At 50.9% G+C, this 27,794-nt stretch overlaps 1 protein-coding gene across 1 annotated transcript in view; it reads left to right on the plus strand.

Annotated features, from left to right (window-relative positions):
* The first annotated feature begins 395 nt into the window (after window positions 1–395).
* LOC144488069 (uncharacterized) overlaps window positions 396–27,794 on the plus strand; it is a 95,357-nt gene continuing 67,958 nt past the window's right edge. The window contains exon 1 of the mRNA XM_078206092.1: window positions 396–469. The gene's annotated coding sequence lies outside the window, so the exon portion shown is untranslated. The remainder of the gene's footprint in view (window positions 470–27,794) is intronic.

The raw sequence follows: 27,794 nt of genomic DNA on the forward strand, positions 1-27,794 counted from the left end.
GCCTCCATTCACACACATTCCACTTCCTGCTCACTATATGGGGTAGCACAGTGGTTAGCACTGCTGCCTCCCAACACCAGGGACCTGGGTTCGATTCCCGGCTCGGGGCCACTGTCTGCGTGGAGTTTGCACATTCTCCCCGTGTCTGCGTGGGTTTCCTCCGGGTGCTCCGGTTTCCTCCCACAGTCCAAAGATGTGCGGGTTAGGTTGATTGGCCGTGCTAAAATTGCCCCTTAGTGTCCTGAGATGCGTAGATTAGAGGGATTAGCGGGTAAATATGTAGGGATGTGGGGGTAGGGCCTGGGTGGGATTGTGGTCGGTGCAGATTCGATGGGCCGAATGGCCTCTTTCTGTGCCGTAGGGTTTCTGTGATTCTATGACGTGCTAAATTCTCCCTCAGTGTAACCCAAACAGGCGCCGGAGTGTGGCGACCAAGGGATTTTCACAGTAACTTCATTGCAGTGTTAATGTAAGCCTACTTGTGATTGATAGAAGAATGAACTTAAAACTTTCTTTCAGTAGTAAAGGACTGTTCCTTTACGGCCGACTCCTGGAGTTAATGTCATCTAGGCCACGCTTGGAATACTATGTGCAATTCTGGTCACCCTATTATAGAAAGAGTGCAGAGAAGGTTTACTCGGATGCTCCCGGGACTTGATGGATTGTGTTATAAGGAGAGGCTGGATAGACTGGGACTTTTTTCTCTGGCGCGTAGGAGGCTGAGGGGTGATCTTATAGAGGTCTATAAAATAATGAGGGGCACAGATCAGCTAGATAGTCAACATCTTTTCCCAAAGGTAGGGGAGTCTAAAACTATAGGTTTAAGGTGAGAGGGGAGAGATACAAAAGTGTCCAGAGGGGCACTTTTTTCACACAGAGGGTGGTGAGTGTCTGGAACGAGCTGCCAGAGGTAGTCGTAGAGGTGGGTACAATTTTGTCTTTTAAAAAGCATTTAGACAGTTACATGGGTACGATGGGTATAGAGGGATATGGGGCAAATGTGGGCAATTGGGATTAGCTTAGTGGTTAAAAATTGGGCGGCATTGGGCCAAAGGGCCTGTTTCCATGCTGTAAACCTCTCTGACTCTGAGTCCGGATGACAGATCCTCTCCCCAGACTATTTCTCTCTCAATAGCACTGGATTATAACTTTTACACAAATGTCGGAGGGGATTAACCCTCTCACCCACCTCTCTCTGTCCCAGTTGCGGTCAGACACCGTGCAGCATTCACTGCTGCATGAGAACACAAGGTGTAAGAGTGGCAAAGTGTCCGGGGAAGGTTCCAGAGAGGTCTCCAATCATCCGCAGTGTCTGTCACACAGAGGGAAAACTCACAGCTAGGCAGGCCGCTGTACAGTGGTTTTGCCACTGAGCTGGTAGGGCGGCACGGTAGCACAGTGGGTTAGCACTGCTGCTTCACAGCTCCAGGGACCTGGGTTCGATTCCCGGCTCGGGGTCACTGCCTGTGTGGAGTTTGCACATTCTCCTCGTGTCTGCGTGGGTTTCCCTCCGGGTGCTCCGGTTTCCTCCCACAGTCCAAAGATGTGCGGGTTAGGTTGATTGGCCATGCTAAAAAATTGCCCCTTAGTGTCCTGAGATGCGTAGGTTAGAGGGATTAGTGGGTAAAATATGGAGGGATATGGGGGTAGGGCCTGGGTGGGATTGTGGTCGGTGCAGACTCGATGGGCCGAATGGCCTCTTTCTGCGCTGTAGGGTTTCTAAGATTTCTAAGATAATCCAGAGGGCCCCAGGCGAACGCTCTGGGGATGGGGGACCCAGGTTTGAATCCCACCCACAGCAGCTCGAGGACCTTTGCACTCAATTGAAATGAAATCTGGAATAAGCGGCACTAATCCCAGTAATGATGACCGTGACAACTATCATCGATTGTTGTTTTTAAAAAAACATCTAGTTGACTGATGGACTTTCGGGGAAGGGGAAATCTGCCGTCCCTACCCAGTCGGGCCTACAGGTGACTCCAAACCTCCCCCCATGTCCCCACCCCACACCTCCACACATCCCACCTCTCACTAAGAACATAAGAACATAAGAAATAGGAGCAGGAGTAGGCCATCTAGCCCCTCGAGCCTGCCCCGCCATTCAATAAGATCATGGCTGATCTGAAGTGGATCAGTTCCACTTACCCGCCTGACCCCTATAACCCCTAATTCCCTTACCGATCAGGAATCCATCTATCCGTGATTTAAACATATTCAACGAGGTAGCCTCCACCACCTCAGTGGGCAGAGAATTCCAGAGATTCACCACCCTCTGAGAGAAGAAGTTCCTCCTCAACTCTGTCCTAAACTGACCCCCCTTTATTTTGAGGCTGTGCCCTCTAGTTCTAGCTTCCTTTCTAAGTGGAAAGAATCTCTCCACCTCTACCCTATCCAGCCCCTTCATTACCTTAAAGGTCTCTATAAAATCCCCCCTCAGCCTTCTAAATTCCAACGAGTACAAACCCAATCTGCTCAGTCTCTCCTCATAATCAACACCCCTCATCTCTGGTATCAACCTGGTGAACCTTCTCTGCACTCCCTCCAAGGCCAATATATCCTTCCGCAAATAAGGGGACCAATACTGCGCACAGTATTCCAGCTGCGGCCTCACCAATGCCCTGTACAGATGCAGCAAAACATCTCTGCTTTTATATTCTATCCCCCTTGCGATATAGGCCAACATCCCATTTGCCTTCTTGATCACCTGTTGCACCTGCAGACTGGGTTTTTGCGTCTCATGCACAAGGACCCCCAGGTCCCTCTGCACAACAGCATGTTGTCATTTCTTTCCATTTAGATAATAATCCAATTTGCTATTATTTCTTCCAAAGTGAATAACCTCGCATTTGTTAACGTTATACTCCATCTGCCAGATCCTCGCCCACTCACTCAGCCTGTCCAAATCTCTCTGCAGACCTTCTACGCCCTCCACACGATTCACTTTTCCACTTATCTTTGTGTCGTCTCCAAACTTTGTTACCCTACACTCAGTCCCCTCCTCCAGATCGTCTATAGAACTCTCGACAGACATTCCTTGAAAAACTGCCACCTCTCTTCAGTACATTTCCCCGAGAATACCTCCTTCCAATTTACTCCTCTAATTTGCGGGTAAATTAGTGGGTAAATATGTAGGGATATGGGGGTAGGGCCTGGGTGGGATTGTGGTCGGTGCAGTCTCGATGGGCCGAATGGCCTCTTTCTGTGCTGTAGGCTTTCTAAGATTTCTAAGATAATCCAGAGGGCCCCAGGCGAACGCTCTGGGGATGGGGGACCCAGGTTTGAATCCCACCCACAGCAGCTCGAGGACCTTTGCACTCAATTGAAATGAAATCTGGAATAAGCGGCACTAATCCCAGTAATGATGACCGTGACGACTATCATCGATTGTTGTTTTTAAAAAAAACATCTAGTTGACTGATGGACTTTCGGGGTAGGGGAAAATCTGCCGTCCCTACCCAGTTCGGGGCCTACAGGTGACTCCAAACCTCCCCCCACGTCCCCACTCCACACATCCCACCTCCCCCAACTCCACAGCAATGTAGTTGACTCTTAACTGCCCCTCTCTGGGGAAAAAAAACAGAGTGAGCCTAACCTAAAATAGGTGGGAAAGCAGGCAGTGAAGAGGACATAAAGGCCAGGATTCTCCCATCTCACCCGCCACTGGAATTTTAGTCGGCGGGTTGCGATAATGTAAAACCCTGTGGACAGTTCAGACGGGAATTTCCGGCTTTTAGACCCAGTGTAGAATTCCACCCAAAGATTTTACAGGCGGATATAGATGGGTTAGGAGAATGGGCCAAAATTTGGCAGGTGGAGTTCAATGTGGATAAATGTGAGGTTGTCCATTTTGGCAGAAAAAAGTAGAAAGGCAAATTATTACCAAAATGGGAAGCAGATTCAAAATGCATCCGGGCAGAGGGATCTGGGTGTCAGTGTTCATGAATCGTAGAAAGTCGATACGCAGGTGCAGCGTGTAATATAAAAGGCAAGTGGGATGTTGGTATTTATCGCCAAAGGACTGGGGTATCAAAGCAGAGAGGTGTTGCTGCAATTGTATAGGGTGTTGGTGAGACCACATCTGGAGGATTGTGTCCAGTTTTGGTCTCTTTTATTTGAGGGAGGATGTGGCGGCATTGGAGGCAGTTCAGAGGAGGTTCATCGGATTGATCCCCGGGATGAAGAGGGTTGATGTATGAGGAGAGATTGAACAGTTTGGGGCTTGTACTGGCTGGAGTTTAGAAAGGTGAGAGGGGATCTGATCGAGCTATATAAAATTTAAAAAGGGATTGTTAAACGAAGACCAAAGGAGTGTCTATTGCCCTTGTGGGGCCATCGAGAACCAGAGGTCAGAGGTCGAGGTTGGGAGGCGGTAGATTTAAAACTGAGATGAGGAGGAACTACTTCTCGCAGAGGGCGGTGAATCTGTGGAACTCACTGTCCCAGGGCACGGTGGAGACTGAATCATTAAATGGTTTCAAGAAGGAGATGGATATATTTCTGATTTAAAAACGGGATATGGGGGGGACAGGTGGGGAGGTGGATTTGAGACCAGGGAGAGATCAGCCATGGTCTGATTGAAGGGCGGAGCAGCTTAGAAGAGCTGAATTCCGCTCCTAACTCCTACGTTCCTATATCCCTATGATGCCTCTGCCGTTTCAATGGGTGGCACGGTAGCACAGTGGTTAGCACTGCTGCCTCACAGCTCCAGGGTCCCGGGTTCGATTCCCGGCTCGGGTCACTGTCTGTGTAGAGTTTGCACATTCTCCTCGTGTCTGCGTGGGTTTCCTCCGGGTGCTCCGGTTTCCTCCCACAGTCCAAAGATGTGCGGGTTAGGTTGATTGGCCAGTTTAAAAATTGTCCCTTAGAGTCCTGGGATGTGTAGGTTAGAGGGATTAGCGGGTAAATATGTGGGGGTAGGGCCTGGGTGGGATTGTGGTCGGTGCAGACTCGATGGGCCGAATGGCCTCCTTCTGCACTGTAGGGTTTCTATGATTTCTATGATGATTTCTTCCCCTAGTGGGAGGTGATGGCCTAGTGGTATTATCGCTAGACTATTAATCCAGAAACTCAGCTAATGTTCTGGGGGGAACCCGGGTTCGAATCCCGCCCACGGCAGATGGTGGAATTTGAATTCAATAAAAAACATCTGGAATTAAGAATCTACTGATGACGGTGAAACCGTTGTCGGGAAAAACCCATCTGGTTCACTAATGTCCCTTGAGGGAAGGAAATCTGCCAAAGGACTGGGGTATAAAAGTAGAGAGGTGTTGTTGCAATTGTATAGGGTGTTGGTGAGACCACATCTGGAGTATTGTGTCCAGTTTTGGTCCCCTTATTTGAGGAAGGATGTGGTGGCATTGGAGGCAGTTCAGAGGAGATTCACCAGATTGATTCCAGGGATGAAAGGGTTGACGTACGAGGTGAACAGTTTGGGTTTGTACTCGCTGGAGTTTGCAAGGGTGAGAAGGGATCGGATCGACAGAAATAAAATTTTAAAAGAGATTGATAGTTTTAAGCTTAAGTTTATTTATTAGTGTCACGAGTAGGCTTACATTAACACTGCAATGAAGTTACTGTGATAATCCCCTAGTCGCCCCACTCCGGAGCCTGTTCGGGTTACACTGAGGGGGAATTTAGCACGGCCCAATGACACCTAACCAGCACATCCTTTGGACTGTGGGAGGAAACCGGAGCACCCGGAGGAAACCCACGCAGACACGAGGAGAATGTGCAAACTCCACACAGACAGTGACCCAAGCCAGGAATCGAACCCAGGTCCCTGGCGCTGTGAGGCAGCCGTGTTAACCACTGTGCTACCCTGCCACCGATAGATATATCTCTGATTTTTAAACATGGGTCAAAGGGATATGGGTAACAGGTGGGGAGGTGGATTTGAGACCAGGGAGAGATCAGCTAAGATCTGATTGAATGGAGGAGCAAGTTCAAAGGGCTGAATTGGTCTACTTCTGTTCCTAATTCCCAAAGAGTCATAGAAGTTTACAGCACGGAAACAGGCCCTTCGGCCCAACTTGTCCATGCCGCCCAGTTTTTAACCACTAAACTAGTCCCAATTGCCCGCGTTTGGCCCATATCCCCCTATAACCATCTTCCCCATGTAACCGAATAAATGCTTTTTAAAAGACAAAATTGTACCCGCCTCTACTACTCCCTCTGGCAGCTTGTTCCAGACACTCACCACCCTCTGCGTGAAAAGAATACCCCTTTGGACCCTTTTATATCTCTCCCCTCTCACCTTAAACCTTTGCCCTCTAGTTTTAGACTCCCCTACCTTTGGGAAAAGATATTGACTATCTAGCTGATCTGTGCCCCTCATTATTTTATAGACCTCTATAAGGTCACCCCTCAGCCTCCTACGCTCCAGAGAAAAAAGTCCCAGTCTGTCCAGCCTCTCCTTATAACTCAATCCACCAAGTCCCGGTAGCATCCTAGTAAATCTTTTCTGCACTCTTTCTAGTTTAATAATATCCTTTCTATAATAGGGTGACCAGAATTCATAGATCATAGATCATAGAAACCCTACAGTGCAGAAGGAGGCCATTCGGCCCATCGAGTCTGCACCGACCACAATCCCACCCCCACATATTTACCCGCCAATCCCTCTAACCTACACATCCCAGGACTCTAAGGGGCAATTTTTAACCTGGCCAATCAACCTAACCCGCACATCTTTGCACACAGTATTCCAAGGGTGGCCTTACCAATGTCTTGTACAACTTCAACAAGACGTCCTAAATCCAAGTGTGACCCACAAGACGTTAACTCCAGGAGTCGGCTGTAAAGGAACAGTCCTTTATTGCACAAAAGAAAGTTTGAAGTTCATTCATTTATTGGTGTCACCAGTCGGCTTACATTAACACTGCAATGAAGTTACTAAGAAAATCCCCTGGTTGCCATACTCCAGCGCCTCTTCGGGTTACACTGAGGGCGGCACGGTGGCACAGTGGGTTAGCACTGCTGCCTCACAGCACCAGGGACCCGGGTTCGATTCCCGGCTTGGGTCACTGTCTGTGTGGAGTTTGCATGTTCTCCTCGTGTCTGCGTGGGTTTCCTCCGGGTGCTCCGGTTTCCACCCACAGTCCGAAAGACGTGCTGGTTAGGGTGCATTGGGCCGTGCTAAATTCTCCCTCAGTGTAACCCGAACAGAAGTTAGGGTGTGGCGACTAGGGGGTTTTCACAGTAACTTCATTGCAGTGTTAATTTAAGCTGACTTGTGACTAATGCGGCACGGTAGCACAGTGGTTAGCACTGCTGCTTCACAGCTCCAGGGACCCGGGTTCGATTCCCGGCTCGGGTCACTGTCTGTGTGGAGTTTGCACATTCTCCTCGTGTCTGCGTGGGTTTCCTCCGGGTGCTCCGGTTTCCTCCCACAGTCCAAAGATGTGCGGGTTAGGTTGATTGGCCGTGCCAAAATTGCCCCTTAGTGTCCTGGGATGCGTAGATTAGAGGGATAAGCGGGTAAAATATGTAGGGATATGGGGGTAGGGCCTGGGTGGGATTGTGTTCGGTGCAGACTCGATGGGCCGAATGGCCTCTTTCTGTACTGTAGGGTTTCTATGATTTCTATGATTTCTTTCTAATAAGTAAACTTTAAACTGAGGGAGAATTTAGCACGGCCAATCCACCCTAACCAGCACGTCTTTTGGACTGTGGGAGGAAACCGGAGCACCCGGAGGAAACCCACGCAGACACGGGGAGAATGTGCAAACTCCGCACAGACAGTGACCCGAGCCGGGATTCAAATCCGGGGTCCCTGACACTGTGAGGCAGCAGTGCCAACCCCTGCAATGAACAGCAGTGACGTACAGGGACAAATAGGGATGGGTACGAAACGCTGGAGTGCCCACATTGTAGGAAAGAATGATATGTTTTGGATGCGGGCGGGTGGGGAGTCCGGGAAGGCTGGAACTTGAAGCTGAATGCCGTGCGGGAAGGAAGGAAGGAAAGGACAGGGCTGGTTCGTGGCTGGCAAGTTGCTCGCACTAATTCGAAACATGTGTGGGGTCTGGAACCGATTACCAAGCCTGGGCAAGGCTGACGCCTGGATTGTAGAAACGCGAAAGAAGCTTCCAGAAATTAAATTAGACCTCTCCCACTCAGATACCTTCAATTATTCCACTCCCAGCAGACACAGAAAAACTCCAAAAAAAACACACAGTCCGAACACAGAGGAGAAAGATCCTCAGGGAAAGCTAACAATGAATAGAAATCAGGGTATGTAGTGTATCAGAGAGTGTTACAGTGAGGGGGTGTGGGGTATGTCAGAGAGTGTTACAGTGAGGGGGTGTGGGGTATATCAGAGTGTGTTACAGTGAGGGGGTGTGGGGTATATCAGAGTGTTACAGTGAGGGTGTGTGGGGTATATCAGAGAGTGTTACAGTGAGGGGGCGTGGGGTATATCAGAGAGTGTTACAGTGAGGGGGCGTGGGGTATATCAGAGTGTGTTACAGTGAGGGGGTGTGGGGTATATCAGAGAGTGTTACAGTGAGGGGGCGTGGGGTATATCAGAGAGTGTTACAGTGAGGGGGTGTGGGGTATATCAGAGAGTGTTACAGTGAGGGGGTGTGGGGTATGTCAGAGAGTGTTACAGTGAGGGGGTGTGGGGTATGTCAGAGTGTTACAGTGAGGGGGTGTGGGGTATATCAGAGTGTTACAGTGAGGGGGTGTGGGGTATATCAGAGTGTTACAGTGAGGGGGTGTGGGGTATATCAGAGAGTGTTGCAGTGAGGGGGTGTGGGGTATATCAGAGAGTGTTACAGTGAGGGGGTATGGGGTATATCAGAGAGTGTTACAGTGAGGGGGTGTGGGGTATATCAGAGAGTGTTACAGTGAGGGGGTGTGGTGTATGTCAGAGAGTGTTACAGTGAGGGGGTGTGGGGTATGTCAGAGTGTTACAGTGAGGGGGTGTGGGGTATATCAGAGTTTTACAGTGAGGGGGTGTGGGGTATATCAGAGAGTGTTACAGTGAGGGGGTGTGGGGTATATCAGAGTGTTACAGTGAGGGGGTGTGGGGTATATCAGAGTGTTACAGTGAGGGGGTGTGGGGTATATCAGAGAGTGTTACAGTGAGGGGGTGTGGGGTATATCAGAGAGTGTTACAGTGAGGGGGTGTGGGGTATATCAGATTGTGTTACAGTGAGGGGGTGTGGGGTATATCAGAGTGTTACAGTGAGGGGGTGTGGGGTATATCAGAGTGTTACAGTGAGGGGGTGTGGGGTATATCAGATTGTGTTACAGTGAGGGGGTGTGGGGTATATCAGAGAGTGTTACAGTGAGGGGGTGTGGGGTGTATCAGAGAGTGTTACAGTGAGGGGGTGTGGGGTATATCGGAGTGTTACAGTGAGGGGGTGTGGGGTATATCAGTGTTACAGTGAGGGGGTGTGTGGTATATCAGAGAGTGTTACAGTGAGGGGGTGTGGGGTATATCAGAGAGTGTTACAGTGAGAGGGTGTGGGGTATATCAGAGAGTGTTACAGTGAGGAGATGTGGGGTATATCAGAGAGTGTTACAGTGAGGGGGTGTGGGGTATATCAGAGAGTGTTACAGTGAGGGTGTGTGGGGTATATCAGAGTGTTACAGTGAGGGGGTGTGGGGTATATCAGAGAGTGTTACAGTGAGGGGGTGTGGGGTATATCAGAGTGTTACAGTGAGGGGGTGTGGGGTATATCAGAGTGTTACAGTGAGGGGGTGTGGGGTATATCAGAGTGTTACAGTGAGGGGGTGTGGGGTATATCAGAGAGTGTTACAGTGAGGGGGCGTGGGGTATATCAGAGAGTGTTACAGTGAGCGGGTGTGGGGTATATCAGAGAGTGTTACAGTGAGGGGGTGTGGGGTATATCAGAGTGTTACAGTGAGGGGGTGTGGGGTATATCAGAGAGCGTTACAGTGAGGGGGTGTGGGGTATATCAGAGAGTGTTACAGTGAGGGGGTGTGGGGTATATCAGAGAGTGTTACAGTGAGGGGGTGTGGGGTATATCAGAGTGTTACAGTGAGGGGGTGTGGGGTATATCAGAGAGTGTTACAGTGAGGCGGTGTGGGGTATATCAGAGTGTTACAGTGAGGGGGTGTGGGGTATATCAGAGAGCGTTACAGTGAGGGGGTGTGGGGTATATCAGAGAGTGTTACAGTGAGGGGGTATGGGGTATATCAGAGTGTTACAGTGAGGGGGTGTGGGGTATATCAGAGAGTGTTACAGTGAGGGGGTCTGGGGTATATCAGAGTGTTACAGTGAGGGGGTGTGGGGTATATCAGAGAGTGTTACAGTGAGGGGGTGTGGGGTATATCAGAGTGTTACAGTGAGGGGGTGTGGGGTATATCAGAGAGTGTTACAGTGAGGGGGTGTGGGGTATATCAGAGTGTTACAGTGAGGGGGTGTGGGGTATATCAGAGAGTGTTACAGTGAGGGGGTGTGGGGTATATCAGAGAGTGTTACAGTGAGGGGGTGTGGGGTGTGTCAGAGTGTTACAGTGAGGGGCTGTGGGGTATATCAGAGTGTGTTACAGTGAGGGGGTGTGGGGTATATCAGAGTGTGTTACAGTGAGGGGGTGTGGGGTATATCAGAGAGTGTTACAGTGAGGGGGTGTGGGGTATATCAGAGAGTGTTACAGTGAGGGGGTGTGGGGTGTATCAGAGAGTGTTACAGTGAGGGGGTGTGGGGTATATCAGAGTGTTACAGTGAGGGGGTGTGGGGTATATCAGAGTGTTACAGTGAGGAGGTGTGGGGTATATCACAGTGTTACAGTGAGGGGGTGTGGGGTATATCAGAGAGTGTTACAGTGAGGGGGTGTGGGGTATATCAGAGAGTGTTACAGTGAGGGGGTCTGGGGTATATCAGAGTGTTACAGTGAGGGGGTGTGGGGTATATCAGAGAGTGTTACAGTGAGGGGGTGTGGGGTATATCAGAGTGTGTTACAGTGAGGGGGTGTGGGGTATATCAGAGAGTGTTACAGTGAGGGGGCGTGGGGTATATCAGAGAGTGTTACAGTGAGCGGGTGTGGGGTATATCAGAGAGTGTTACAGTGAGGGGGTGTGGGGTATATCAGAGTGTTACAGTGAGGGGGTGTGGGGTATATCAGAGAGTGTTACAGTGAGAGGGTGTGGGGTATATCAGAGAGTGTTACAGTGAGGAGATGTGGGGTATATCAGAGAGTGTTACAGTGAGGGGGTGTGGGGTATATCAGAGAGTGTTACAGTGAGGGTGTGTGGGGTATATCAGAGTGTTACAGTGAGGGGGTGTGGGGTATATCAGAGAGTGTTACAGTGAGGGGGTGTGGGGTATATCAGAGTGTTACAGTGAGGGGGTGTGGGGTATATCAGAGTGTTACAGTGAGGGGGTGTGGGGTATATCAGAGTGTTACAGTGAGGGGGTGTGGGGTATATCAGAGAGTGTTACAGTGAGGGGGCGTGGGGTATATCAGAGAGTGTTACAGTGAGCGGGTGTGGGGTATATCAGAGAGTGTTACAGTGAGGGGGTGTGGGGTATATCAGAGTGTTACAGTGAGGGGGTGTGGGGTATATCAGAGAGCGTTACAGTGAGGGGGTGTGGGGTATATCAGAGAGTGTTACAGTGAGGGGGTGTGGGGTATATCAGAGAGTGTTACAGTGAGGGGGTGTGGGGTATATCAGAGTGTTACAGTGAGGGGGTGTGGGGTATATCAGAGAGTGTTACAGTGAGGCGGTGTGGGGTATATCAGAGTGTTACAGTGAGGGGGTGTGGGGTATATCAGAGAGCGTTACAGTGAGGGGGTGTGGGGTATATCAGAGAGTGTTACAGTGAGGGGGTATGGGGTATATCAGAGTGTTACAGTGAGGGGGTGTGGGGTATATCAGAGAGTGTTACAGTGAGGGGGTCTGGGGTATATCAGAGTGTTACAGTGAGGGGGTGTGGGGTATATCAGAGAGTGTTACAGTGAGGGGGTGTGGGGTATATCAGAGTGTTACAGTGAGGGGGTGTGGGGTATATCAGAGAGTGTTACAGTGAGGGGGTGTGGGGTATATCAGAGTGTTACAGTGAGGGGGTGTGGGGTATATCAGAGAGTGTTACAGTGAGGGGGTGTGGGGTATATCAGAGAGTGTTACAGTGAGGGGGTGTGGGGTGTGTCAGAGTGTTACAGTGAGGGGCTGTGGGGTATATCAGAGTGTGTTACAGTGAGGGGGTGTGGGGTATATCAGAGTGTGTTACAGTGAGGGGGTGTGGGGTATATCAGAGAGTGTTACAGTGAGGGGGTGTGGGGTATATCAGAGAGTGTTACAGTGAGGGGGTGTGGGGTGTATCAGAGAGTGTTACAGTGAGGGGGTGTGGGGTATATCAGAGTGTTACAGTGAGGGGGTGTGGGGTATATCAGAGTGTTACAGTGAGGAGGTGTGGGGTATATCACAGTGTTACAGTGAGGGGGTGTGGGGTATATCAGAGAGTGTTACAGTGAGGGGGTGTGGGGTATATCAGAGAGTGTTACAGTGAGGGGGTCTGGGGTATATCAGAGTGTTACAGTGAGGGGGTGTGGGGTATATCAGAGAGTGTTACAGTGAGGGGGTGTGGGGTATATCAGAGTGTTACAGTGAGGGGGTGTGGGGTATATCAGAGAGTGTTACAGTGAGGGGGTGTGGGGTATATCAGAGTGTTACAGTGAGGGGGTGTGGGGTATATCAGAGAGTGTTACAGTGAGGGGGTGTGGGGTATATCAGAGTGTTACAGTGAGGGGGTGTGGGGTGTGTCAGAGTGTTACAGTGAGGGGGTGTGGGGTATATCAGAGTGTGTTACAGTGAGGGGGTGTGGGGTATATCAGAGTGTGTTACAGTGAGGGGGTGTGGGGTATATCAGAGAGTGTTACAGTGAGGGGGTGTGGGGTATATCAGAGAGTGTTACAGTGAGGGGGTGTGGGGTGTATCAGAGAGTGATACAGTGAGGGGGTGTGGGGTATATCAGAGTGTTACAGTGAGGGGGTGTGGGGTATATCAGAGTGTTACAGTGAGGAGGTGTGGGGTATATCACAGTGTTACAGTGAGGGGGTGTGGGGTATATCAGAGAGTGTTACAGTGAGGGGGTGTGGGGTATATCAGAGAGTGTTACAGTGAGGGGGTGTGGGGTATATCAGAGTGTGTTACAGTGAGGGGGTGTGGGGTATATCAGAGTGTTACAGTGAGGGGGTGTCGGGTATATCGGAGAGTGTTACGGTGAGGGGGTGTGGGGTATATCAGAGAGTGTTAGAGTGAGGGTGTGTGGGGTATATCAGAGAGTGTTATAGTGAGGGGGTGTGGGGTATATCAGAGAGTGTTACAGTGAGGGGGTGTGGGGTATATCAGAGAGTGTTACAGTGAGGGGGTGTGGGGTATATCAGAGAGTGTTACAGTGAGGGGGTGTGGGGTATATCAGAGAGTGTTACAGTGAGGGGGTGTGGGGTATATCAGAGTGTGTTACAGTGAGGGGGTGTGGGGTAAATCAGAGTGTTACAGTGGGGGGGTGTGGGGTACTTCAGAGAGTGTTACAGTGAGGGGGTGTGGGGTATATCAGAGTGTTACAGTGAGGGGGTGTGGGTTATATCAGAGAGTGTTACAGTGAGGGGGTGTGGGGTACGTCAGAGAGTGTTACAGTGAGGGGCTGTGGGGTATATCAGAGTGTTACAGTGAGGGGTGTGGGTTATATCAGAGAGTGTTACAGTGAGGGGGTGTGGGGTATATCAGAGAGTGTTACAGTGAGGGGGTGTGGGGTATATCAGAGAGTGTTACAGTGAGGGGGTGTGGGGTATATCAGAGAGTGTTACAGTGAGGGGGTGTGGGGTATATCAGAGAGTGTTACAGTGAGGGGGTGTGGGGTATATCAGAGAGTGTTACAGTGAGGGGGCGTGGGGTATATCAGAGAGTGTTACAGTGAGGGGGTGTGGGGTATATCAGAGAGTGTTACAGTGAGGGGGTGTGGGGTATGTCAGAGAGTGTTACAGTGAGGGGGTGTGGGGTATGTCAGAGTGTTACAGTGAGGGGGTGTGGGGTATATCAGAGTGTTACAGTGAGGGGGTGTGGGGTATATCAGAGTGTGTTACAGTGAGGGGGTGTGGGGTGTATCAGAGAGTGTTACAGTGAGGGGGTGTGGGGTATATCAGAGAGTGTTACAGTGAGGGGGTGTGGGGTATATCAGAGTGTGTTACAGTGAGGGGGTGTGGGGTATATCAGAGTGTTACAGTGAGGGGGTGTGGGGTATATCAGAGAGTGTTACAGTGTGGGGGTATGGGGTATATCAGAGAGTGTTACAGTGAGGGGGTGTGGGGTATATCAGAGAGTGTTACAGTGAGGGGGTGTGGGGTATGTCAGAGAATGTTACCGTGAGGGGGTGTGGGGAATGTCAGAGTGTTACAGTGAGGGGGTGTGGGGTATATCAGAGTGTTACAGTGAGGGGGTGTGGGGTATATCAGAGAGTGTTACAGTGAGGGGGCGTGGGGTATATCAGAGAGTGTTACAGTGAGGGGGTGTGGGGTATATCAGAGAGTGTTACAGTGAGGGGGTGTGGGGTATGTCAGAGAGTGTTACAGTGAGGGGGTGTGGGGTATGTCAGAGTGTTACAGTGAGGGGGTGTGGGGTATATCAGAGTGTTACAGTGAGGGGGTGTGGGGTATATCAGAGAGTGTTACAGTGAGGGGGTGTGGGGTATATCAGAGTGTTACAGTGAGGGGGTGTGGGGTATATCAGAGAGTGTTACAGTGAGGGGGTGTGGGGTATATCAGAGTGTTACAGTGAGGGGGTGTGGGGTGTATCAGAGAGTGTTACAGTGAGGGGGTGTGGGGTATATCAGAGTGTTACAGTGAGGGGGTGTGGGGTATATCAGAGTGTTACAGTGAGGGGGTGTGGGGTATATCAGAGAGTTACAGTGAGGGGGTGTGGGGTGTATCAGAGAGTGTTACAGTGAGGGGGTGTGGGGTATATCGGAGTGTTACAGTGAGGGGGTGTGGGGTATATCAGTGTTACAGTGAGGGGGTGTGTGGTATATCAGAGAGTGTTACAGTGAGGGGGTGTGGGGTATATCAGAGAGTGTTACAGTGAGGGGGTGTGGGGTATATCAGAGAGTGTTACAGTGAGGGGGTGTGTGGTATATCAGAGAGTGTTACAGTGAGGGGGTGTGGGGTATATCAGAGAGTGTTACAGTGAGGGGGTGTGGGGTATATCAGAGAGTGTTACAGTGAGGGGGTGTGGGGTATATCAGAGAGTGTTACAGTGAGGGGGTGTGGGGTATATCAGTGTGTTACAGTGAGGGGGTGTGGGGTGTATCAGAGTGTTACAGTGAGGGGGTGTGGGGTATATCAGAGAGTGTTACAGTGAGCGGGTGTGGGGTATATCAGAGAGTGTTACAGTGAGGGGGTGTGGGGTATATCAGAGTGTTACAGTGAGGGGGTGTGGGGTATATCAGAGAGTGTTACAGTGAGGGGGTGTGGGGTATATCAGAGTGTTACAGTGAGGGAGTGTGGGGTATATCAGAGTGTTACAGTGAGGGGGTGTGGGGTATATCAGAGAGTGTTACAGTGAGGGGGTGTGGGGTATATCAGAGACTGTTACAGTGAGGGGGTGTGGGATATATCAGAGAGTATTACAGTGAGGGGGTGTGGGGTATATCAGAGTGTTACAGTGAGGGGGTGTGGGGTATATCAGAGAGTGTTACAGTGAGGGGTGTGTGGTATATCAGAGAGTGTTACAGTGAGGGGGTGTGGGATATATCAGAGAGTGTTACAGTGAGGGGGTGTGGGGTATATCAGAGTGTTACAGTGAGGGGGTGTGGGGTATATCAGAGTGTTACAGTGAGGGGGTGTGGGGTATATCAGAGTGTTACAGTGAGGGGGTGTGGGGTATATCAGAGTGTTACAGTGAGGGGGTGTGGGGTATATCAGAGTGTTACAGTGAGGGGGTGTGGGGTATGTCAGAGAGTGTTACAGTGAGGGGGTGTGGGGTATATCAGAGAGTGTTACAGTGAGGGGGTGTGGGGTATATCAGAGTGTTACAGTGAGGGGGTGTGGGGTATATCAGAGTGTTACAGTGAGGGGGTGTGGGGTGTATCAGAGAGTGTTACAGTGAGGGGGTGTGGGGTATATCAGAGAGTGTTACAGTGAGGTGGTGTGGGGTATATCAGAGTGTTACAGTGAGGGGGTGTGGGGTGTATCAGAGAGTGTTACAGTGAGGGGGTGTGGGGTATATCAGAGTGTTACAGTGAGGGGGTCTGGGGTATATCAGAGTGTTACAGTGAGGGGGTGTGGGGTATATCAGAGTGTTACAGTGAGGGGGTGTGGGGTATATCAGAGAGTGTTACAGTGAGGGGGTGTGGGGTATATCAGAGAGTGTTACAGTGAGGGGGTGTGGGGTATATCAGTGTGTTACAGTGAGGGGGTGTGGGGTATATCAGAGAGTGTTACAGTGAGGGGGTGTGGGGTATATCAGAGAGTGTTACAGTGAGGGGGTGTGGGGTATATCAGAGAGTGTTACAGTGAGGGGGTGTGGGGTATATCAGAGTGTTACAGTGAGGGGGTGTGGGGTATATCAGAGAGTGTTACAGTGAGGGGGTGTGGGGTATATCAGAGTGTGTTACAGTGAGGGGGTGTGGGGTATATCAGAGAGTGTTACAGTGAGGGGGTGTGGGGTATATCAGAGTGTTACAGTGAGGGGGTGTGGGGTATATCAGAGTGTTACAGTGAGGGGGTGTGGGGTATATCAGAGAGTGTTACAGTGAGGGGGTGTGGGGTATATCAGAGTGTGTTACAGTGAGGGGGTGTGGGGTATATCAGAGAGTGTTACAGTGAGGGGGTGTGGGGTATATCAGAGTGTTACAGTGAGGGGGTGTGGGGTATATCAGAGAGTGTTACAGTGAGGGGGTGTGGGGTATATCAGAGAGTGTTACAGTGAGGGGGTGTGGGGTATATCAGAGAGTGTTACAGTGAGGGGGTGTGTGGTATATCAGAGAGTGTTACAGTGAGGGGGTGTGGGGTATATCAGAGTGTTACAGTGAGGGGGTGTGGGGTATATCAGAGAGTGTTACAGTGAGGGGGTGTGGGGTATATCAGAGAGTGTTACAGTGAGGGGGTGTGGGGTATATCAGTGTGTTACAGTGAGGGGGTGTGGGGTATATCAGAGAGTGTTACAGTGAGGGGGTGTGGGGTATATCAGAGAGTGTTACAGTGAGGGGGTGTGGGGTATATCAGAGTGTTACAGTGAGGGGGTGTGGGGTGTATCAGAGAGTGTTACAGTGAGGGGGTGTGGGGTATATCAGAGAGTGTTACAGTGAGGGGGTGGGGGGTATATCAGAGAGTGTTACAGTGAGGGGGTGTGGGGTATATCAGAGTGTTACAGTGAGGGGGTGTGGGGTGTATCAGAGAGTGTTACAGTGAGGGGGTGTGGGGTATATCAGAGAGTGTTACAGTGAGGGGGTGTGGGGTATATCAGAGTGTGTTACAGTGAGGGGGTGTGGGGTATATCAGAGTGTTACAGTGAGGGGGTGTGGGGTATATCAGAGTGTGTTACAGTGAGGGGGTGTCGGGTATATCGGAGAGTGTTACAGTGAGGGGTGTGGGGTATACCAGAGTGTGTTACAGTGAGGGGGTGTGGGGTATATCAGAGTGTGTTACAGTGAGGGGGTGTCGGGTATATCGGAGAGTGTTACAGTGAGGGGGTGTGGGGTATATCAGAGAGTGTTACAGTGAGGGGGTGTGGGGTATATCAGAGAGTGTTACAGTGAGGGGTGTGGGGTATATCAGAGTGTGTTACAGTGAGGGGGTGTGGGGTATATCAGAGAGTGTTACAGTGAGGGGGTGTGGGGTATATCAGAGAGTGTTACAGTGAGGGGTGTGGGGTATATCAGAGAGTGTTACAGTGAGGGGGTGTGGGGTATATCAGAGAGTGTTACAGTGAGGGGGTGTGGGGTATATCAGAGTGTTACAGTGAGGGGTGTGGGGTATATCAGAGTGTGTTACAGTGAGGGGGTGTGGGGTATATCAGAGTGTGTTACAGTGAGAGGGTGTGGGGTATATCAGAGAGTGTTACAGTGAGGGGGTGTGGGGTATATCAGAGAGTGTTGCAGTGAGGGGGTGTGGGGTATATCAGAGAGTGTTACAGTGAGGGGGTGTGGGGTATATCAGAGTGTTACAGTGAGGGGGTGTGGGGAATATCAGAGTGTTACAGTGAGGGAGTGTGGGGTATATCAGAGTGTTACAGTGAGGGGGTGTGGGCTATATCAGAGTGTGTTACAGTGAGGGGGTGTGGGGTATATCAGAGAGTGTTACAGTGAGGGGGTGTGGGGTATATCAGAGTGTTACAGTGAGGGGGTGTGGGGTATATCAGAGAGTGTTACAGTGAGGGGGTGTGGGGTATATCAGAGTGTTACAGTGAGGGGGTGTGGGGTATATCAGAGAGTGTTACAGTGAGGGGGTGTGGGGTATATCAGAGTGTTACAGTGAGGGGGTGTGGGGTATATCAGAGTGTTACAGTGAGGGGGTGTCGGGTATATCGGAGAGTGTTACAGTGAGGGGGTGTGGGGTATATCAGAGAGTGTTACAGTGAGGGGGTGTGGGGTATATCAGAGTGTTACAGTGAGGGGGTGTCGGGTATATCGGAGAGTGTTACAGTGAGGGGGTGTGGGGTATATCAGAGAGTTTCAGAGTGAGGGGGTGTGGGGTATATCAGAGAGTGTTACAGTGAGGGGGTGTGGGGTATATCAGAGTGTTACAGTGAGGGGGTGTGGGGTATATCAGAGTGTTACAGTGAGGGGGTGTCGGGTATATCGGAGAGTGTTACAGTGAGGGGGTGTGGGGTATATCAGAGAGTGTTATAGTGAGGAGGTGTGGGGTATATCAGAGAATGTTACAGTGAGGGGGTGTGGGGTATATCAGAGCGTGTTACAGTGAGGGGGTGTGGGTTATATCAGAGAGTGTTACAGTGAGGGAGTGTGGGGTATATCAGAGAGTGTTACAGTGAGGGGGTGTGTGGTATATCAGAGTGTGTTACAGTGAGGGGGTGTGGGGTATATCAGAGAGTGTTACAGTGAGGGGGTGTGGGGTATATCAGAGAGTGTTACAGTGAGGGGGTGTGGGGTATATCAGAGTGTGTTACAGTGAGGGGGTGTGGGGTATATCAGAGCGTGTTACAGTGAGGGGGTGTGGGTTATATCAGAGAGTGTTACAGTGAGGGAGTGTGGGGTATATCAGAGAGTGTTACAGTGAGGGGGTGTGTGGTATATCAGTGTGTGTTACAGTGAGGGGGTGTGGGGTATATCAGAGTGTGTTACAGTGAGGGGGTGGGGGGTATATCAGTGTTACAGTGAGGGGGTGTGGGGTATATCAGAGTGTTACAGTGAGGGGGTGTGGGGTATATCAGAGTGTTACAGTGAGGCGGTGTGGGGTATATCAGAGAGTGTTACAGTGAGGGGGTGTGGGGTATATCAGAGTGTTACAGTGAGGGGGTGTGGGGTATATCAGAGAGTGTTACAGTGAGGGGGTGTGGGGTATATCAGAGTGTTACAGTGAGGGGGTGTGGGGTATCGCAGAGTGTTACAGTGAGGGGGTGTGGGGTATATCAGAGAGTGTTACAGTGAGGGGGTGTGGGGTGTATCAGAGAGTGTTACAGTGAGGGGGTGTGGGGTATATCAGAGAGTGTTACAGTGAGGGGTGTGGGGTATATCAGAGAGTGTTACAGTGAGGGGGTGTGGGGTATATCAGAGTGTTACAGTGAGGGGGTGTGGGGTATATCAGAGAGTGTTACAGTGAGGGGGTGTGGGGTATATCAGAGTGTTACAGTGAGGGGGTGTGGGGTATATCAGAGAGTGTTACAGTGAGGGGGTGTGGGGTATATCAGAGTGTTACAGTGAGGGGGTGTGGGGTATATCAGAGAGTGTTACAGTGAGGGGTGTGGGGTATATCAGAGTGTTACAGTGAGGGGGTGTGGGGTATATCAGAGAGTGTTACAGTGAGGGGGTATGGGGTATATCAGAGAGTGTTACAGTGAGGGGTGTGGGGTATATCAGAGAGTGTTACAGTGAGGGGGTGTGGGGTATATCAGAGTGTTACAGTGAGGGGGTGTGGGGTATATCAGAGAGTGTTACAGTGAGGGGGTGTGGGGTATATCAGAGTGTTACAGTGAGGGGGTGTGGGGTATATCAGAGTGTTACAGTGAGGGGGTGTGGGGTATATCAGAGAGTGTTACAGTGAGGGGGTGTGGGGTATGTCAGAGTGTTACAGTGAGGGGGTGTGGGGTATATCAGAGAGTGTTACAGTGAGGGGGTGTGGGGTATATCAGAGAGTGTTACAGTGAGGGGATGTGGGGTATATCAGAGTGTTACAGTGAGGGGGTGTGGGGTATATCAGAGTGTTACAGTGAGGGGGTGTGGGGTATATCAGAGAGTGTTACAGTGAGGGGGTGTGGGGTATATCAGAGAGTGTTACAGTGAGGGAGTGTGGGGTATATCAGAGTGTTACAGTGAGGGGGTGTGGGGTATATCAGAGAGTGTTACAGTGAGGGGGTGTGGGGTATATCAGAGTGTTACAGTGAGGGGGTGTGGGGTATATCAGAGAGTGTTACAGTGAGGGGGTGTGTGGTATATCAGAGAGTGTTACAGTGAGGGGGTGTGGGGTATATCAGTGTGTGTTACAGTGAGGGGGTGTGGGGTATATCAGAGAGTGTTACAGTGAGGGGGTGTGGGGTATATCAGAGAGTGTTACAGTGAGGGGGCGTGGGGTATATCAGTGTGTGTTACAGTGAGGGGGTGTGGGGTATATCAGAGAGTGTTACAGTGAGGGGGTGTGGGGTATATCAGAGTGTTACAGTGAGGGGGTGTGGGGTATATCAGAGTGTTACAGTGAGGGGGCGTGGGGTATATCAGTGTGTGTTACAGTGAGGGGGTGTGGGGTATATCAGAGAGTGTTACAGTGAGGGGGTGTGGGGTATATCAGAGAGTGTTACAGTGAGGGGGTGTGGGGTATATCAGAGTGTTACAGTGAGGGGGTGTGGGGTATATCAGAGTGTTACAGTGAGGGGGTGTGGGGTATATCAGAGTGTTACAGTGAGGGGGTGTGGGGTATATCAGAGTGTTACAGTGAGGGGGTGTGGGGTATATCAGTGTGTGTTACAGTGAGGGGGTGTGGGGTATATCAGAGAGTGTTACAGTGAGGGGGTGTGGGGTATATCAGAGAGTGTTACAGTGAGGGGGTGTGGGGTATATCAGAGTGTTACAGTGAGGGGGTGTGGGGTATATCAGAGTGTTACAGTGAGGGGGCGTGGGGTATATCAGTGTGTGTTACAGTGAGGGGGTGTGGGGTATATCAGAGAGTGTTACAGTGAGGGGGTGTGGGGTATATCAGAGAGTGTTACAGTGAGGGGGTGTGGGGTATATCAGAGTGTTACAGTGAGGGGTGTGGGGTATATCAGAGTGTTACAGTGAGGGGGTGTGGTGTATATCAGAGAGTGTTACAGTGAGGGGGTGTGGGGTATATCAGAGAGTGTTACAGTGAGGGGGTGTGGGGTATATCAGAGAGTGTTACAGTGAGGGGGTGTGGGGTATATCAGAGAGTGTTACAGTGAGGGGGTGTGGGGTATATCAGAGAGTGTTACAGTGAGGGGGTGTGGGGTATATCAGAGAGTGTTACAGTGAGGGGGTGTGGGGTATATCAGAGAGTGTTACAGTGAGGGGGTGTGGGGTATATCAGAGAGTGTTACAGTGAGGGGGTGTGGGGTATATCAGTGAGTGTTACAGTGAGGGGGTGTGGGGTATATCAGAGAGTGTTACAGTGAGGGGGTGTGGGGTATATCAGAGAGTGTTACAGTGAGGGGGTGTGGGGTATATCAGAGAGTGTTACAGTGAGGGGGTGTGGGGTATATCAGAGTGTGTTACAGTGAGGGGGTGTGGGGTATATCAGAGAGTGTTACAGTGAGGGGGTGTGGGGTATATCAGAGTGTTACAGTGAGGGGGTGTGGGGTATATCAGAGAGTGTTACAGTGAGGGGGTGTGGGGTATATCAGAGAGTTACAGTGAGGGGGTGTGGGGTATATCAGAGAGTGTTACAGTGAGGGGGTGTGGGGTGTATCAGAGAGTGTTACAGTGAGGGGGTGTGGGGTATATCAGAGAGTGTTACAGTGAGGGGGTGTGGGGTATATCAGAGAGTGTTACAGTGAGGGGGTGTGGGGTATATCAGAGTGTTACAGTGAGGGGGTGTGGGGTATCGCAGAGTGTTACAGTGAGGGGGTGTGGGGTATATCAGAGAGTGTTACAGTGAGGGGGTGTGGGGTGTATCAGAGAGTGTTACAGTGAGGGGGTGTGGGGTATATCAGAGAGTGTTACAGTGAGGGGTGTGGGGTATATCAGAGAGTGTTACAGTGAGGGGGTGTGGGGTATATCAGAGTGTTACAGTGAGGGGGTGTGGGGTATATCAGAGAGTGTTACAGTGAGGGGGTGTGGGGTATATCAGAGTGTTACAGTGAGGGGGTGTGGGGTATATCAGAGAGTGTTACAGTGAGGGGGTGTGGGGTATATCAGAGTGTTACAGTGAGGGGGTGTGGGGTATATCAGAGAGTGTTACAGTGAGGGGTGTGGGGTATATCAGAGTGTTACAGTGAGGGGGTGTGGGGTATATCAGAGAGTGTTACAGTGAGGGGGTATGGGGTATATCAGAGAGTGTTACAGTGAGGGGTGTGGGGTATATCAGAGAGTGTTACAGTGAGGGGGTGTGGGGTATATCAGAGTGTTACAGTGAGGGGGTGTGGGGTATATCAGAGAGTGTTACAGTGAGGGGGTGTGGGGTATATCAGAGTGTTACAGTGAGGGGGTGTGGGGTATATCAGAGTGTTACAGTGAGGGGGTGTGGGGTATATCAGAGAGTGTTACAGTGAGGGGGTGTGGGGTATGTCAGAGTGTTACAGTGAGGGGGTGTGGGGTATATCAGAGAGTGTTACAGTGAGGGGGTGTGGGGTATATCAGAGAGTGTTACAGTGAGGGGATGTGGGGTATATCAGAGTGTTACAGTGAGGGGGTGTGGGGTATATCAGAGTGTTACAGTGAGGGGGTGTGGGGTATATCAGAGAGTGTTACAGTGAGGGGGTGTGGGGTATATCAGAGAGTGTTACAGTGAGGGAGTGTGGGGTATATCAGAGTGTTACAGTGAGGGGGTGTGGGGTATATCAGAGAGTGTTACAGTGAGGGGGTGTGGGGTATATCAGAGTGTTACAGTGAGGGGGTGTGGGGTATATCAGAGAGTGTTACAGTGAGGGGGTGTGTGGTATATCAGAGAGTGTTACAGTGAGGGGGTGTGGGGTATATCAGTGTGTGTTACAGTGAGGGGGTGTGGGGTATATCAGAGAGTGTTACAGTGAGGGGGTGTGGGGTATATCAGAGAGTGTTACAGTGAGGGGGCGTGGGGTATATCAGTGTGTGTTACAGTGAGGGGGTGTGGGGTATATCAGAGAGTGTTACAGTGAGGGGGTGTGGGGTATATCAGAGTGTTACAGTGAGGGGGTGTGGGGTATATCAGAGTGTTACAGTGAGGGGGCGTGGGGTATATCAGTGTGTGTTACAGTGAGGGGGTGTGGGGTATATCAGAGAGTGTTACAGTGAGGGGGTGTGGGGTATATCAGAGAGTGTTACAGTGAGGGGGTGTGGGGTATATCAGAGTGTTACAGTGAGGGGGTGTGGGGTATATCAGAGTGTTACAGTGAGGGGGTGTGGGGTATATCAGAGTGTTACAGTGAGGGGGTGTGGGGTATATCAGAGTGTTACAGTGAGGGGGTGTGGGGTATATCAGTGTGTGTTACAGTGAGGGGGTGTGGGGTATATCAGAGAGTGTTACAGTGAGGGGGTGTGGGGTATATCAGAGAGTGTTACAGTGAGGGGGTGTGGGGTATATCAGAGTGTTACAGTGAGGGGGTGTGGGGTATATCAGAGTGTTACAGTGAGGGGGCGTGGGGTATATCAGTGTGTGTTACAGTGAGGGGGTGTGGGGTATATCAGAGAGTGTTACAGTGAGGGGGTGTGGGGTATATCAGAGAGTGTTACAGTGAGGGGGTGTGGGGTATATCAGAGTGTTACAGTGAGGGGTGTGGGGTATATCAGAGTGTTACAGTGAGGGGGTGTGGTGTATATCAGAGAGTGTTACAGTGAGGGGGTGTGGGGTATATCAGAGAGTGTTACAGTGAGGGGGTGTGGGGTATATCAGAGAGTGTTACAGTGAGGGGGTGTGGGGTATATCAGAGAGTGTTACAGTGAGGGGGTGTGGGGTATATCAGAGAGTGTTACAGTGAGGGGGTGTGGGGTATATCAGAGAGTGTTACAGTGAGGGGGTGTGGGGTATATCAGAGAGTGTTACAGTGAGGGGGTGTGGGGTATATCAGAGAGTGTTACAGTGAGGGGGTGTGGGGTATATCAGTGAGTGTTACAGTGAGGGGGTGTGGGGTATATCAGAGAGTGTTACAGTGAGGGGGTGTGGGGTATATCAGAGAGTGTTACAGTGAGGGGGTGTGGGGTATATCAGAGAGTGTTACAGTGAGGGGGTGTGGGGTATATCAGAGTGTGTTACAGTGAGGGGGTGTGGGGTATATCAGAGAGTGTTACAGTGAGGGGGTGTGGGGTATATCAGAGTGTTACAGTGAGGGGGTGTGGGGTATTTCAGAGAGTGTTACAGTGAGGGGGTGTGGGGTATATCAGAGAGTTACAGTGAGGGGGTGTGGGGTATATCAGAGAGTGTTACAGTGAGGGGGTGTGGGGTGTATCAGAGAGTGTTACAGTGAGGGGGTGTGGGGTATATCAGAGTGTTACAGTGAGGGGGTGTGGGGTATATCAGAGAGTGTTACAGTGAGGGGGTGTGGGGTATATCAGAGAGTGTTACAGTGAGGGAGTGTGGGGTATATCAGAGTGTTACAGTGAGGGGGTGTGGGGTATATCAGAGAGTGTTACAGTGAGGGGGTGTGGGGTATATCAGAGTGTTACAGTGAGGGGGTGTGGGGTATATCAGAGAGTGTTACAGTGAGGGGGTGTGTGGTATATCAGAGAGTGTTACAGTGAGGGGGTGTGGGGTATATCAGTGTGTGTTACAGTGAGGGGGTGTGGGGTATATCAGAGAGTGTTACAGTGAGGGGGTGTGGGGTATATCAGAGAGTGTTACAGTGAGGGGGCGTGGGGTATATCAGTGTGTGTTACAGTGAGGGGGTGTGGGGTATATCAGAGAGTGTTACAGTGAGGGGGTGTGGGGTATATCAGAGTGTTACAGTGAGGGGGTGTGGGGTATATCAGAGTGTTACAGTGAGGGGGCGTGGGGTATATCAGTGTGTGTTACAGTGAGGGGGTGTGGGGTATATCAGAGAGTGTTACAGTGAGGGGGTGTGGGGTATATCAGAGAGTGTTACAGTGAGGGGGTGTGGGGTATATCAGAGTGTTACAGTGAGGGGGTGTGGGGTATATCAGAGTGTTACAGTGAGGGGGTGTGGGGTATATCAGAGTGTTACAGTGAGGGGGTGTGGGGTATATCAGAGTGTTACAGTGAGGGGGTGTGGGGTATATCAGTGTGTGTTACAGTGAGGGGGTGTGGGGTATATCAGAGAGTGTTACAGTGAGGGGGTGTGGGGTATATCAGAGAGTGTTACAGTGAGGGGGTGTGGGGTATATCAGAGTGTTACAGTGAGGGGGTGTGGGGTATATCAGAGTGTTACAGTGAGGGGGCGTGGGGTATATCAGTGTGTGTTACAGTGAGGGGGTGTGGGGTATATCAGAGAGTGTTACAGTGAGGGGGTGTGGGGTATATCAGAGAGTGTTACAGTGAGGGGGTGTGGGGTATATCAGAGTGTTACAGTGAGGGGTGTGGGGTATATCAGAGTGTTACAGTGAGGGGGTGTGGTGTATATCAGAGAGTGTTACAGTGAGGGGGTGTGGGGTATATCAGAGAGTGTTACAGTGAGGGGGTGTGGGGTATATCAGAGAGTGTTACAGTGAGGGGGTGTGGGGTATATCAGAGAGTGTTACAGTGAGGGGGTGTGGGGTATATCAGAGAGTGTTACAGTGAGGGGGTGTGGGGTATATCAGAGAGTGTTACAGTGAGGGGGTGTGGGGTATATCAGAGAGTGTTACAGTGAGGGGGTGTGGGGTATATCAGAGAGTGTTACAGTGAGGGGGTGTGGGGTATATCAGTGAGTGTTACAGTGAGGGGGTGTGGGGTATATCAGAGAGTGTTACAGTGAGGGGGTGTGGGGTATATCAGAGAGTGTTACAGTGAGGGGGTGTGGGGTATATCAGAGAGTGTTACAGTGAGGGGGTGTGGGGTATATCAGAGTGTGTTACAGTGAGGGGGTGTGGGGTATATCAGAGAGTGTTACAGTGAGGGGGTGTGGGGTATATCAGAGTGTTACAGTGAGGGGGTGTGGGGTATATCAGAGAGTGTTACAGTGAGGGGGTGTGGGGTATATCAGAGAGTTACAGTGAGGGGGTGTGGGGTATATCAGAGAGTGTTACAGTGAGGGGGTGTGGGGTGTATCAGAGAGTGTTACAGTGAGGGGGTGTGGGGTATATCAGAGAGTGTTACAGTGAGGGGGTGTGGGGTATATCAGAGAGTGTTACAGTGAGGGGGTGTGGGGTATATCAGAGAGTGTTACAGTGAGGGGGTGTGGGGTATATCAGAGAGTGTTCCAGTGAGGGGGTGTGGGGTATATCAGAGAGTGTTACAGTGAGGGGGTGTGGGGTATATCAGAGAGTGTTACAGTGAGGGGGTGTGGGGTATATCAGAGAGTGTTACAGTGAGGGGGTGTGGGGTATATCAGAGTGTTACAGTGAGGGGGTGTGGGGTATATCAGAGAGTGTTGCAGTGAGGGGGTGTGGGGTATATCAGAGAGTGTTACAGTGAGGGGGTGTGGGGTATATCAGAGTGTTACAGTGAGGGGGTGTCGGGTATATCGGAGAGTGTTACAGTGAGGGGGTGTGGGGTATATCAGAGAGTGTTAGAGTGAGGGGGTGTGGGGTATATCAGAGAGTGTTACAGTGAGGGGGTGTGGGGTATATCAGAGTGTTACAGTGAGGGGGTGTGGGGTATATCAGAGTGTTACAGTGAGGGGGTGTCGGGTATATCGGAGAGTGTTACAGTGAGGGGGTGTGGGGTATATCAGAGAGTGTTATAGTGAGGAGGTGTGGGGTATATCAGAGAATGTTACAGTGAGGGGGTGTGGGGTATATCACAGTGTTACAGTGAGGGGGTGTGGGGTATATCAGAGAGTGTTACAGTGAGGGGGTGTGGGGTATATCAGAGAGTGTTACAGTGAGGGGGTGTGGGGTATATCAGAGAGTGTTACAGTGAGGGGGTGTGGGGTATATCAGAGAGTTTTACAGTGAGGGGGTGTGGGGTATATCAGAGCGTGTTACAGTGAGGGGGTGTCGGGTATATCAGAGTGTTACAGTGAGTGGGTGTGGGTTATATCAGAGAGTGTTACAGTGAGGGAGTGTGGGGTATATCAGAGACTGCTACAGTGAGGGGGTGTGGGGTATATCAGAGAGTGTTACAGTGAGGGGGTGTGGGGTATATCAGAGAGTGTTACAGTGAGGGGGTGTGGGGTATATCAGAGAGTGTTACAGTGAGGGGGTGTGGGGTATATCAGAGAGTGTTACAGTGAGGGAGTGTGGGGTATATCAGAGAGTGTTACAGTGAGGGGGTGTGGGGTATATCAGAGTGTGTTACAGTGAGTGAGTGTGGGGGTATATCAGAGAGTGTTACAGTGAGGGGGTGTGGGGTATATCAGAGGGTGTTACAGTGAGGGGGTGTGGGGTATATCAGTGTGTGTTACAGTGAGGGGGT

The sequence above is a fragment of the Mustelus asterias genome, unplaced genomic scaffold (genome assembly GCF_964213995.1).
Source record: "Mustelus asterias unplaced genomic scaffold, sMusAst1.hap1.1 HAP1_SCAFFOLD_1264, whole genome shotgun sequence".
Taxonomy (NCBI): domain Eukaryota; kingdom Metazoa; phylum Chordata; class Chondrichthyes; order Carcharhiniformes; family Triakidae; genus Mustelus; species Mustelus asterias.